The 14,714-nt window shown below is 44.2% G+C and overlaps 1 protein-coding gene across 7 annotated transcripts in view; it reads right to left on the bottom strand.

The window, feature by feature from the left end:
- Positions 1-14,360, bottom strand: part of RNF152 (ring finger protein 152) — a 49,350-nt gene extending 34,990 nt beyond the window's left edge. Inside the window, exons 1-4 of one of the 7 annotated variants that reach the window (XM_053397086.1) lie at positions 13,737-13,904; positions 13,531-13,620; positions 12,136-12,260; positions 2,314-2,398 (exon numbers count right to left, since the gene is read on the bottom strand). The gene's annotated coding sequence lies outside the window, so the exon portion shown is untranslated. Of the gene's footprint in view, positions 1-2,313; positions 2,399-12,135; positions 12,261-12,910; positions 12,984-13,230; positions 13,366-13,530; positions 13,621-13,736; positions 13,905-14,087; positions 14,224-14,332 lie in introns of those variants that run through there. The other 6 variants (XM_053397081.1, XM_053397080.1, XM_053397079.1 and 3 more) reach the window with 6 other exon arrangements.
- Positions 14,361-14,714: the final 354 nt, after the last annotated feature.

The raw sequence follows: 14,714 nt of genomic DNA, 5'->3' as shown, positions 1-14,714 counted from the left end.
AACAAACATATGAAATAGCTTGAGCATTATGAACTGGCTGGCAGTATTCACTCCACTGCTGTGCAGTAAATATAACATGTATTTAAGGCCTGAAAAAGAGGAAGCCAGCGAATGTAAATTAAGTTATGTATAAAAAAAGTTGCAGCAGTGCAACCTTCCAAGCTGCTTCAAGGCAAATGGGTTGTGGACAGGAAAAAAGAAACAAGTCAACTTTCCATCTACGTTCGCACCAAATTAAGGCAGTGTTCCTCAGCTGAAAAGCAGCATCGCTGACGCTTCTACTTAATTTAAAGGGGTGGCCCCTCTCCAGTCCCATTATCTTGGGGGCAGAGAATAGGAGTGGTGGTCTTCTTCGGACTATACACTGGCCTACTAAACAGATTGGGTGAATTGACTTGTTCCACCTTCCACACCACAACAGGAATATTCAACCTCCCTGCACAAACTGGAACGGAACCAGACTTCAGCGTGTTAAGTCAGTCCGGCACAACATTCTTCATCACACTGCAACAACCATCACCTAAGGCTAGAAGTCGATATTGCTAAATAATTACAGTGGTACCTCGGGTTAAGTACTTAATTCGTTCTGGAGGTCCGTTCTTAACCTGAAACTGTTCTTAACCTGAAGCACCACTTTAGCTAATGGGGCCTCCTGCTGCTGCCGCGCCGCCGGAGCACAATTTCTGTTCTCATCCTGAAGCAAAGTTCTTAACCCGAGGTACTATTTCTGGGTTAGCGGAGTCTGTAACCTGAAACGTCTGTAACCTGAAGCATCTGTAACCCGAGGTACCACTGTATTTGACGTCCTGATATCAAGCGGAGCGTGGAAGAGGGGAACAAGCTTGTATTCTCCTGCTCTGGGGGGAAGGATTTGAACCAATGGCTTCAAGTTACAAGAAAGGAGTTTCCGACTAAACATCAGGAACAACTTTCTTGCAGTAAGAGCTGTTCAACAATGGAAGAAATAATAATGGAGAGGTTGTGGACTCTCCTTCCTTGGAGGCTTTTAAGCAAGAGGTTGGGTGGTCCTCTGTCATGGATGCTTTAGCTGTGATTCCTGCATTGCAGGGGGTTGGACTAGATGACCCTTGGGGTCCTTTCCAACTCTACAATTCCATGATTCTATGACACTTGTGTTTGACCTATAATGAAGTACGAGTAAAGCATACACAGTGTATCGGACTTCACAAAACTGTGGCTCGGGCTTCAAGCATCCCAGCAAACACATATTTCTCAAGGCTACTGCTTTTAAGGCTTCCTTCGCCACTCAGTTACTTAAAATGTTGAATTCTTCTCTCTCTACTGCAGCTGGAAGCAGATCAGCTGTTGCAGGTTCTCATTATCAGTAAGCTCAAGACCGCACAAATTTCTAGCCTTGTGCTATAGAAATGCCTACAGGTGTTCTGGCTAGGCCTAGCATTCATTTTCAGTACATATTTGTTAGGTATTAAAAAGCAAATTAACTGGCGGGCCAAGGGTTTTGGGAGAGTTGCCAGGCAGGATCATCTGTGCTAATTTGCCAGCCTCTACCCAATTCACAGCTACAGAAACCTGCTCTCGTTTTAGTTGCTAATGGGAGGGTTGGTGGGGTATGTACCAAACAGTAATGCGCAAGACTCTCTGGAAATAAAAATCAGTTTCTGGAAATAAAAATCAGTTGATGTTCAGAAATTACCCAGCGGATTACTCATTAGAAAAACCAGGTCCTACTTAGAATGCAGGTATTCAGACAAGGGGGTGGAAAGGGAGAACTGTAGCCAATGTTAGACCTACACAGAGTAGACCCATTGAAATTTCATCGGCATGACTGGCTTAGGTCCATTAATTTAAATTGAGGGTATGTCTCTTGTTGTTGCCACCTATAGCTTTTATCATACTGCACCAGACACACAGGGACGCGGTTGGGGTGGCACTGTGGGTTAAACCACAGAGCCTAGGGCTTGCCGATCAGAAGGTCGGCAGTTCAAATCCCCATGACGGGGTGAGCTCCCGTTGCTCAGTCCCTGCTCCTGCCAACCTAGCAGTTCGAAAGCACATCAAAGTGCAAGTAGATAAATAGGTACTGCTCCAGCGGGAAGGTAAACGGCGTTTCCGTGCGCTGCTCTGGTTCGCCAGAAGCGGCTTAGTCATGCTGGCCACATGACCCGGAAGCTGTACGCCGGCTCCCTCGGCCAGTAAAGTGAGATGAGCGCCACAACCCCAGAGTCGGTCGCGACTGGACCTAATGGTCAGGGGTCCCTTTACCTTTACCAGACACACAGGCCTGTCCTTCCAATATTACAATAAGTTGTAGAAGTCAAAACTTCAGCTTACCCTTCATCCTTCTAGCTCTGCAGGAGACTGCGCAGAGAAAAATTACCCCATGACCCAGGGGAGCCAGAGAGTGCTCAAGTCAACACTGCAAAAACAGAAAGCGTTAAGCCAACGGATACATAAGTAAAAATCTCCCTGACTAACAAAATGGTCTTAACAGTTTGTACATGAAAATGGTCTTTGAATAGCTAACAATGTGCAAGACTGCCTTGGCTTAAGTTCTCTCAGGGCAGCTTCTCTGCTGTGGTATTTCCAAAGGAAAACTAAAACTACAACATAGATCACGCAGATGGGGGCAGAGATCTGGTGGGTGTTAATGTTCTCACCATGAGCTCTGCCATTATCCCAACCATTTCAATTTGACAAGAGGCATCAAGTCACCAAAGGTAGACTGAGCAGAATGAATGAGATGGAGGACTTAGGGTGGTATCCAAAGATCTCATTCCGCTAGCGCAAGGCGCATGCGCTCACGAAACAGAACTTTCTCTGTCTCTCTTCTGCAGCTACCCACACGCCTTTCCAAAGGCTCCTGGGAGGCTGGGGGCGACATTGCTGCTGCCGTGAGTGCTGGAAGGAAGACCTGCTCCACCTGACCTAAGGGTGGGGCTCAGACTCACCTTGAACAGCTAAAAGGGGCTTCTGGGAGGCCACTGGGACATTGCTGGGTTGGGACAATTAGCTAAATGTTTTAAATGTTTTAAACGATTCCAATTTTGGTTCCTCTGGTTTGCTTTTGTCGGGTCGGTGTTGGTTAAACGTTTAGTTGGAACTGGCGGTTATTTTGAGTACTGTTATTGTTATTTGTATTTTTGTTGTTTTTATTACTGGTTTTGATTTATTGGTCTGTTTGTTGCTTATACAGTGGTACCTCGGGTTAAGTACTTAATTCGTTCCGGAGGTCTGTTCTTAACCTGAAACTGTTCTTAACCTGAAGCACCACTTTAGCTAATGGGGCCTCCTGCAGCTGCGCGCCGCCGGAGCACGATTTCTGTTCTCAACCTGAAGCAAAGTTCTTAACCTGAAGCACTATTTCTGGGTTAGCGGAGTCTGTAACCTGAAGCGTATGTAACCTGAGGTACCACTGTATAGGATATTTTGATGTTTTGTTGTGTTTTTGTACATGTTGTAAGCTGGCCAAAGTGGCTGGGGAGACCCAGCCAGATGAGCGGGATATAAATTAAAAAATATTATTAATATTAATATTCCAAAGGTGAGAAACCACAGAATAGGATTTGGGGGATGTGCAAGAGGTGGGTAGAACAGTAAGTGGAATTGCCACTGTGCCAGCAGAACTGCACTGTCACTGTTTTTGGGATGATCAATGTATAAAACTAGATACTGCCCACATGACATTTCACAGACTGGAATAGGATGCTTGGAGAAAACAGGAGTTCTATCCCTGTTCCCTTATCCTTTCCTTAATTTTCCCTGCTTCAGTCCTTCCACATTTCCCTCTCTTTCTAGACACTGTACCATCAGCTCACTCTATGCTGGAATCTAGACATGTATAAAAAAAAGTTGTGATAATGCTTTTTTAAAAAAACACACACACATTTCAAAAAAATATATGGAATTTGCCATAGCTCACCATCGCCATCTAGTGTTGCATTCATATTATGCCCTTTACAACACACTTAAAACGTTCTGTTTGCAGCTGTATAGCTGAGTCCTGTGTGTCCTCTGAATTGGGAGCCAGCAGGAGAGCTGAGCAGCTCCATCCAATACGTGGAAATGCAGTCCCCACCTCCATTCCACACATCCCATGCTCACTTCTCTTGTGTGCATAAACCAAGCATGACCAGGAAGACGAGCAAAGTAAGGCACAGAGCTATATTTACCCCCCAAACCATTTGTTATCAATATCCAGGGTACCAATCACTAATCAGTGGTATATGACCAAATCTGGTTCATGAGATATTATTTTACATATTTGTTTGTAAACATGTTTATAGATCTATACTGATATCTAGCTAGCTATCTTCTATCTATCTATCTATCTATCTATGTTTTACAACAGTTTTACATAATGCAATAAAAATCATATAACAATTTTAAAATCAGCTAACTTACAAAAACATGCATTCTCACCTACATAAACCAGACAGAATAAAAAATACAGTGGTACCTTGGTTTAAGAACAGCCCTGTTTACGAACTATTCAGTATAAGAACTCCACAAAACCGGAGTTCTGGTGGCGGGAGGCCTCATTAGGGAAAGCGCACCTTGGTTTAAGAACGACTTTGGTTTAAGAACGGACTTCCGGAATGGATTAAGTTCGTAAACCGAGGTACCACTGTAGCTTTAAAAGTTGGAAGCATAAATGTAGAAGCAACAAGCCAACATTCACCAAATGCCAACCAAAATGCCTGGTATCAGTTTTGGAATATATTCTGGCTCTGTTCAGTGGGAAAGAATTTCTTAACTGCAGAGCAGTCAAAGAACCCATCCTTACTGTCCAGATTAAAAAAACCAAAAACTTGCAGTGGTATAATAGTTAGAGTGGAGACACAGGTTCCAAAGCTCACCCAACCAAAAATCTCAATGGGGAACATTGGACTGTACCACATCTGGTTTGGGGAACCTCTAGCGTTGCGAATGTTGCTTTAAAAAATGTTGCTTTAAAAAAACCTCAACAACTTCAATCCTAAAAAAAGGTTAACAACTGTGGTAGTCCCTTCGGTCGGCCCTCACAGCCCTTCACTTCATCAAATCTGGCCCTCTTTGAAAAAAGTTTGGACACCACTGGATTATAGACATCTCCCCTATATATATATATATAAAAGATCTCTACACAGATAAGATAATGTTCTCTCCAATACAATTTGTTTTCTGTGTGTAGGTGTGTGTGTATATACATATACATATACATATACATATACATATACATATACACACACACACACACACACACACACACACATATATATATATATATATATATATATATATATATATATATATATATTCCTCCACATGCAGACAGCATTCAGGCACATGAGTCTTTGCCTACAGCAGTATATGTTTAAGATTAGCCCCAAAATAGTCCCCCCATAAAAATACTCTCTCAACAAAAGAGTTATCTACCCTACTTGCCCACACATGCATCAGTGTCAATCTGACCTTCTGGAAGGGGAGAAAAAAAGGACCGACTCTCTCCCAATTTACAGGAGCTTCCCCTCCTGATTGCCTATGGGCAATTCTTACCCATAATAGTCAACCAGGAAGAGTGGCTGCTTGTAAGCCTGGCACAGTCCAACAGTTTAGCATTAAGAATGCAAAGTCATCTTATCAGAATCTGAAAATGCAGGCATGACCTTATATAATTTTAGAGTTTGTATGCAGCATCCCTCCACTCTGTCACAACATTTAAGTTCCGTTTACAGAAAGGGCCCCTGAGCAACTGGCGACCACAAACACGAAAAACTGGAAGTGCAAACTTCCAAGTGGTCACTGCCACCCAAAACATTTCAATGGTCAACATTAATCTTCTGTGCTCCCGAAATTTTTAACATTGCAGCTGTGCAGCAGGCCTGCTGTTCTGTGCTTCAGCCAGCCATGCCTTCCTAGGGCATAGACATAGAATAAAGAACATGCATCCTGCACCATTAAGAGGAACTTCAGCAGGTATAGCTTGTCATGTTGTACCTCTTCTACACAACTATTAAAGGTGTAGGAGCCAAAGTCCTCCATGTGCCCTACTCCAGCACACTCCAATCCATTCTGCCCCCTGCCCGCTTCCAATATTCTACAGTCGCTGAATACACTCAAGCCCCTGTTTTTGGATCTCCCCCTAGGGTTTTCCCCAAAAGGGTGCTTTGTTTTGTTTTTGTTTTTTTGGTAGTTCTGCAAACTTAGGCTTCCCTAAGCCAGTCTATACATCTCTCTTGTGTATAAGCAGTGTGCCCTTTCCGCTACATAATAAGCAGCGCTCACAGCCTGTACATCGGAAATATGATTTGCACTTAACCTGATGTAAAAAGAAAAGAGCTTGCTGTGAAAATTGTGACTGAGAAATAACTAAGCTATCGCCCCCTGAGCTATCACTTGCAAATGTTCTTTCCTCACTGAGGCAACTTTTGTACCTTGCAATTAATTTTTACTTTCAGGATGAGTCAACGTTTCAACGTTTGAAGAGAACTTCCTTGAAATGGCCTGCTGGTGTTATTCAAGAACAGCATAAGAAGTTATTATGGGTAGGAACAGCTCTGAGGTTTGACAAGAGGACATTCCAGCCATACAAAATATGAACCACAGCTTGTGTTTCATAGATGGATAAAAATCAATCACATTTTGAAGCTTAAAAACTTCAAAAGTATTAACTTTAATAATAATAATAAAGTTTTAAAACTGATTTTTAAAAATCGTATTTTTAAAAAAACAACAAACTAGTTCAAATTAAAAGGTTTTTTATGCAAACTTGTTCAAGAGAGTTATGCAGATGTTAAACCTGAATCAAAGTTTTCTCCACAGCTCGTTTTTACACAAACACAAATCACAATTCAAAACTCAGTTGTGATATTGCAGCCCATTCCGTGAAGGTTTACTCAGTTTAAGTCCAAAATTAATTCAACCACCCCCAATATGCATAGGATTGAAGCCTAAATTAATGATTTAAATTGCCTTGCTTTAAAAAATAAATAAACCGGTCCAGCCTAATCTGCAGAAGAATCCTCTACAGGTAATGGTCTTCAAACAAACACATCGTTTTCACTTAGGGTTTACTTATATCCCACCTTTATAAAAAGGCAAAGGGACCCCTGACCATTAGGTCCAGTCGTGAGGCGCTCATCTAGCAGCAAACAAAAAGTGATTTAAGAAAACAGTATAATCACCATACTTAGCAAAGGCAAAAGTACCCACTCTTGTTTCTCCCACTTTGCAAGCAGTAATTCCTGTTGCCTGCAAAGTCTGGGAGAAATTGTTCCGCACTTCCTCCAAATTTATTCTGCAACTTCTCAATTGTGCCTTTGAAAACCCAGTCCTCCATCTCATCGCAACTTCCTTCCTCTATGCCCTCACTTCCACCTCTCTGCCTCGCTGGCATTTAAAAAAACCCCCACCATACTTTAAGGTACTCTAGTGAGGCAGCGACTCCAAATTAGTCGAAAGGCTTTGGCTACTGTGAAATATTTTCCCAGTTTCAACTTTGCTCGTTCCCCAACACTTTCCGTCTTAAGACTGTATAAAATGTCAGTCAATCTACTTGTACAGGGTACAATTGTTACCCCAGAGGATTAGTGCGGTATGTACCAAGCTCTACACCGTGAGAGATTATTTGAAAGAGGTCAGCTTTGCAGCAGAGTCACAGTAGCTAATACTTGGAAAACATCACTCATCTTTTAAAATCTCTTTCTACATAATTAGTTTAAGAAGTCGGAGCTTTTCAGTCGGAGGTTTACATGCATTTCACTTCATGACGTTTCCTTTGATGGACGGTGCAAAAGGGTTTCAAAGCCTCCTGTTAGACGAGCAGTCTGGGATCAAAACCAGTCACAGAGGTTTTGCAGACTGTAGGATTTGCATGCACGAAAAAGAGAGAGACAAAAATCTCCAAACTCAGCTACTCGCCACAACCTGAGCTACACTTTTACCCGTAAGAGCAAAGACTCTGAACTAACAGGAACTCTGTGAAGTATGGTATGTTTCAGAAACCGAGCAGCCATGTGGGGGTCACCAAATTTGCCAGCACTACTCCCTTGAAATGCTTCCAAGTTGTTGCATGTCTCCATTGTCCACGACCACATCATTTCTTTGCAACATCTAGTGTAAACACTGCTCACTCTGGAAGAATGGCAGATGAAACTGATTGACTGTATGGGATTGGCAGAAATGACGAGCAGAATCCGTGACCAGGGAGAAGAGTCGGCAGAAGAAGACTGGAAAAAATTTAAGGACTATTTACAGAAATATTGTAAAATTAAGGAATGCTGAATGATGTTGGATTGAAATTGAGTGGTTTCTAGCTGTAATGATATAAAGGAACATGGATGGGGAAAAAAGGGGTTTGGATAGAAAATAAGGTGATATGATAAGCTGTAATGCTTTAAGTTAAGGATTTGCTGAACAAATAACCTGAAATGGAATACAAGAAGGGGAGGTATGAGGAGGTCAGAGAAATTTGTTATTGAAAAGTATGTTTTATGAACTATATTTTTTTTTAATTTCTTTGTTTTTTGTTTGTATAAAAACTGGAAACTTTAATAAATATCTTTTAAAAAAAAACACTGCTCACAAATTTGGGGACAGAGTGAAAGGGAGAGAAGGCACAAGTATCTGTATATGTAATTCCAATACTCTGTGCTAGAGAACTCCTAGCACAACACAAGAAATAGAAGTTTCTGGAAGCCCAAAGCCCACAGCATTTCTGAATGGTTCACTGCTGTTGTGTTGCCTGCTTCCCATCAACTTATGTTGGACTGACTGGTTCAACTTCCTTTTTTGTGGCTGAATGGACCATTCAGTCATACTCAATATAGAGAGCAGAACTGCCAGCCCCAGAGGTGGCTGCTGGTATCGCTGCTCAAGCCTTGCCTCTTTTTTCAGTCAAAAAGCACACCCAGATCAGCAAGCTGTGCAGAAGCACACAGACAGGGAGGGAGGCAAAAAGAGTAAACTGACCCAAGGGGGAACTTGCAGAGGAGAACTGGTAGGGTGGAATCACAAGAACTCCTTCCCACCTGCTAGTCCTCTCCTGAAAAAATTCCCTGCCCTGCATTGGCATTACAAGGCAAACCCAAAGTTGGGAAACCTGTGTTTGCCACATAACAAACAGCTCCAACCCCATAACAAACATTTTCAGCCCCATAACAAACAGTTCTGACTGCCTACACACACACACACACACACAACGCATGTGGTCCGGACAACAAAACAGCCCAGCATACATTTCAAGTTTTAGACAGGTGATGAAACAGGACTGAAACAGAAATTATGTATGTGCTCAAGTGACTTCCGTCCTCGCTCAAAACCTGCAAGTTGTGCAAGCAAAGTTTCTTACATCTAGGGGACAGTTAAACCACAGGAGTCTAAAAATGTTGAAATCAAGTTAGTACAAAGTCAGAAAACAGGCTATGGCCTCGTTTACACTTAGGCCTTGGTTGCACATTACAGTAAGCCAAATAACGGGTTACCACGATTCCATGGAGCTCACAGCCACTACATCTGCTATCTGGTGTTTTTCACTCTCACGCCACCATCAAGGTTTGGCTTACGATATAATCCAACCATGGCAGAAGTATAGACCAGGGAGGCTGCCAACTCCTCTCTGAGTACCAGCACATTGCCGGTGTACCACGGTAAGCCACGGTTTAGTATTATGAGGATCTCTAACAGCGTGCCATAGGGTTGCATGCCTTCCCTGCCCTTGGCCACTCCACTGGACCTCCAAAGAGGGAGTTGAGAAGATCTCTCCGTCAGATTAACCACAGCTTGCTGTGACATGCAAACCCAGATAAGAATGGCTCACTGAAACAAGCCAACTTCAAGGCAAAGTTTAAAACGGCTGGCTTGTTTCAGCGAACTGGAAGATCAACCACGACAGACATAGCGTTCAACTGTGGTTCAAGTGAAAGCTCCTCAAGAGGAGGAGGAGGAGTGTGAGCCAAAGGTTCACTGTGGTCAGTGGCAGACTTTGGGCTCTCAAATTTTGGCGGCGCCCGGTGAGACACTACAATTTGGCACATACCACCTCTCAAGTTCCGTTCTACAAAGTTGTTGTGGCGCCCCCTACAGGATGGCTGCCCTAGTGGCACCACCCTAAAACCACCTCTGCTGCAGCTCATCTATGGCTTAGCATCACATGCAAACACAAACTACAATTTATGCACTCACACTAAACCACAGAAGCTCTTACTCTAATATTTCTCTTGCACCTTTCTTCTAGCAAGCTCATGCACAAAGCTCCTAGGTGGCGTCCCACCCAGGCATTGACCAGATCCAGAACTGTGTTAGCTTCAGCTAGGTTGCTGCATTGTGTGCTTTGATGACCTTTAATCCCATTAAAGTTAATGGAAATCACATCATGGACTGCGAAAAGCAACCGTTTTCAGTACGGGGTTTCATCTCTGCATTATGTGAGTTTTTACAATTTGGTGAACTCTCCACAGGCCTCGTGACTATTCAGAGAACCCAGAGACACACCAGAAAATGCTGCCAGTAGCCCGGATGAGCTGGTGAGGATTCACTAGTGATAACCGGAAAAATTTAGGAAAATAAGACTGCTTTCAGACATTCACAAAATCCATTTGAGATTGTTTCCACTGAGATGTGAACATTCACACCAAGTTTGGGACAGCCATTACATTCCCAGAGCACAAGGCTACTGGTTTTCAGAGAGGTCATTGCACGAACTACCTCCATATTTTCCCCTGAACACATTCCTGTCTGGACCATATTATCCACTAAGAACAGGTCCCATGCAAGTCGTAGTTATTTAAATGCTGATTATGTAGGAGCAGCGCATTACAGACTGCACCCAAAGTTTTCTCTCTCTCTGCTTTCCTTGACAGCTGTAGAAATGTCACCTTGGAAAAGCGGCAGCTGTTACGAATTATCCACTTAGCTAAGCTCTCCCCCGAGTTCTTTAATTTTATTGCAAATGAAGGCACAAGGTGGGAAAGGAGCACAAGAGGAGTGGGGGAGGGTGGATTTGGCCCCCCCCTTCTTATTTGCTTGTTTCACATAGATCCAGGTTCTGGTTGCCATCTTATTAATGGTACATTTATTTATTTTAATAAAAATGTTGCAAGACTCCTCAGTTCTCCCCACAAAAAGTTCCTAACAAAGAGCAGTAATTTAAAAAAAAATATACCAATACAAGACTCAGTGAGTGCAGAAGCACAATGACAAGAATGGTACTTAAAGAAAACCAGCGAGAGGAGATCTGGTGATAATCCCTTGGAGGGGACTGTGACCTCAACCTGGGTACAAAGGTTGCAGAAGACCTGTATACATAGTGAAGCCTGCAGATTTAAAAATATGTATGTTATAGAATCGTGCCAAGGGAATAATTCAAAAGGCATGAGCAAGAATCTTCAAACCTGGAACCGTCGGTTTGAGGAAGGACAAAGAGAAATAACAAATCATAAATAATTTGCCAAGACAATAATGAAACGCGTTTGTGAATTCAAAGGCTCGACAGCTTAATTAACAAATAAAAGCTCAGCTTTCTTTGTTGTGTTTCCTTTACCACATATTGGCCAAACACACCCCTTGCATTCGCCCACTCCCCCACCCCAACTTTGCTGCATTCAAATTTTTTACCAATTTCCAAGCCTATTCCAGCAAAAGATTGAATTGTTTCCAAAGAAAGTCACTTCGGTGAAATTGCCTGTTGGAACAAAACACCACAGCGAGAGTCATCCGTTTACCTTTTAAAATCCGGTTTGCTTTCTCTCAGCAACCTTTCCTAATGAGACAAAGTATATCCTCTCTCCACGCCCCCCCTCCCCGATTTTAACAAAACCAGAATTTTGTTTCCATAAATAGATGGACAAGGAAGAGAGATTTCAAGTTGCCTTCATTTCTTTGCCATTGTCAAAGCAAAAGAGCTTCGGGGGGGGGGGGGAGAAAAGCAGCCCATCAGACTGCTGAACGTTTGCCTCCTTTGAGAGGCATTTTAAGAGGAAGAGAGACCAGTCTCTACTCCAGCTTCGTTTTACGGTCTGTGTTAATGAACTGTAGGGCTCAGCATTGCTCAGTTAAAAATCAGCGGTGATGCAACCACAGACACAGAGTTCAACAAGATCTCGGCGCATGGCGTTGCTCCAGAGATAGCAGCATTAACGCAGCAACAGATACGGAACGCATTTTCGGTGGCATTACCTGAATCTCTCATTGCGTCTCGCTCATCCTTTTCTGCATGATGATATCAAGGAGGCGAACTGTTCAGCTGCTTACAGGCGGAGGCGACAGCCAGGAAGCACAGTTGTGACAGAGCTTTGTTCTGCCTGCAGTGAATTACAGGAAGCCAGGGTTAGACAACAGCAGCAGCAGCAGGCAGCAGCAGCAGCAACAAATTAAAAAACCAAACTGTCCCTTTTCTAGCCTGGATTTGCACATTTATTGGGAGACGGGAGAGGGGCAGGGGGGAGGAAGAGTCATGAAACGGGACTGACGGGAGAATATTCCATTGCATGTTTGCCAGATCTCTATTTAACGAGCAAGCAAGTTAAAATCTTCTCCATCGCTCTTTCGTGAAGCAGCCTACCCCTTCGGGCAACCCCCCCTCCTCGCCAGCAAGAGAAACAGACACCCTGTAGCTATTACAGATTAGACTTGATGTGGACAGAATATAGTTGCCTGCCTGGATGAAGCTATATATAAATACAGCCGCTGATCAACTTGCATAATCAGACTCTTCTGTCACCATCACCTCCACTCCCTAGCAACCCAACTCACCACCACCAGCTCTCCCCCCCCCCTTTTAAAATAATAAAATAAAAGGCGAAAAGGGCGCGTGGGTTTTCAGAACGGCACAAGGCACAAAAGCCTTTTACCCCCCTCCCAAAGATAACACGCAAACCCTTTTCTGTCTCTTTCTTTAAAACAAAAACAACCCCCCCCCAAAAAAAAACCCGACCCGCAATGCTTCATATACCCTAAGCTCTTGCTCTTTTGCCTTGCCCTTCCAGCTTCACCCCTGTCAGGCAGAATCTGGCCAAATGGAAAAAGAAAGGGGGTCACACACACACACACAAAACCAAACATCTGTCTCTTCTTGTGCTGGCCCCTCCTCTGAGAGGTGTTGGGGGGGGAGAGAATCCATGCTGGGAGGTACAAAAAGAAAACATAACACAGCCACAACCATCCCCCCCCCAAGATGCAGCTGGTTGGCTTACAAGCTAGCTAGCTTCCTCGCTTGAATTTCTTTTTTTGCTTTTAAAGTAGGGAATGATTTCATATATATGCTTCCTTAACTGTTTCTAGAGAGTGAGCAGGGTGGATGGGGAGTAGGGGCTTGCTGGTTCGCAGATTTGGCCACTGCTCCAGAGAAGGCATCTAAGGACATATTGCATGGCACCAAAACCCTTCTCTTCACACACAAGCAACTTGCCAGCACTCAAACCCCAATGCACGTGCCCAGCGCCCCCCAATCCCCAGACCCCCCCCCAATATGCCTATGAGCGGAGTAACCCTCTATGCATGCCTCCTCAAGGGATAAGCCCTGCTGAGTAGGGCTTACTCCCAGGTAAGGCTGCAACCCCTCGCCCCGCTTACCTGAGAGTGAGCCCCACGGAATTACTTCCGAGTAGACAGGGCTAGCTTTGGGTCATTAGTTGCTCCTGCAAACCCTGACATGCAGAAAACCTGAGGAGGAGAAGAAGGAAGCAGACTTTTTTAATATATATGTATATTTCCCCCCACCCTTTTCTGTTGCTTTTCTTGGAAATTACAAAACAACTCTCCTCCACAAACACACACACCCCTCTTGCATGACAAATCCTCCTTTCAAATCAGACTCGTTGCTGCATTCAACAGTTTGGATGGGAAGGCTAAAAGGTTAACGCTGGGGGAGGGAAGAGGAAAGTCGACGCTCGCTGGCCCTTTTCTGCATAGATGTCCGAGATATGTATAGTGTGCGCTTATCTCTGCCGCCGCCACCCCCGGCCACTCCACCCCCCCTTTTTTTTGGTCCAAATGCAACCCCCCTGCTAGCAAGCCAGCTGGAGCTGAGGCAGGATATGACTTTGGAGGCTGGTTTTCAGATAGAAATATATATATGTAGTGGTTTTAAAAGCAAGCACGCGTTTTGCACAGCTCCGCAGAGCTCCTACCCATTCATGCAGCCTGCAGCCTCTGAAATCTTGCCTGATCCGCCGTCGGCAGCAAATTGAAGACGGAGGAGGCGAGGGAGGGAGGGGGATGCTTGCCGGAGAGAGCCTTGAATGTACAAGAAACTGGAGGCGGGACGGGAAGGATCCGCCCCCTCCCTTCGCGTCCCGCCCCTTTCCTGACATTTCCCCCCCCCCCACCTCTCTCACCTTCCCTCCCCGTTTCCCAAAAAACCCCACTAACGAACCATTTCCCGCCCATCCAACTCAAGCTTCCGCCGGCTTTTGCCAGAGACAGAGGCAGAGGAAGCATCTCAAACGAGTCGCGGCATTGTGGAGTCGGAGGGGACACCGAGGGTCATCTAGTCCAACCCCCCTGCAATGCAGGAATCTCAGCTGGATCATGGAAGGAGAGAGAAAGAGAGATTCCAACAAGTCTTGTGGCAGGCAGTTCCATTGTCAAGCAGCTCGTGTGGCATCTTCTTTATTTTTTAAGAACATGTTTATTGTAGCGTAATAAGCTTCCAGGGGCCAGAGTTCACTTCATCAGACGCACAAAGTGTTGTTCACGGTTGCCCAGGGCAATTTTATGTGGTGTACGTGTGTTTCTGTGCGTGCGAAAATGCCAAC

Source organism: Podarcis raffonei, chromosome 7, assembly GCF_027172205.1.
Source record: "Podarcis raffonei isolate rPodRaf1 chromosome 7, rPodRaf1.pri, whole genome shotgun sequence".
Taxonomy (NCBI): domain Eukaryota; kingdom Metazoa; phylum Chordata; class Lepidosauria; order Squamata; family Lacertidae; genus Podarcis; species Podarcis raffonei.
Note: the sequence above shows the minus strand (reverse complement) of the source record. Positions and strands in the feature narration are given on the sequence as shown.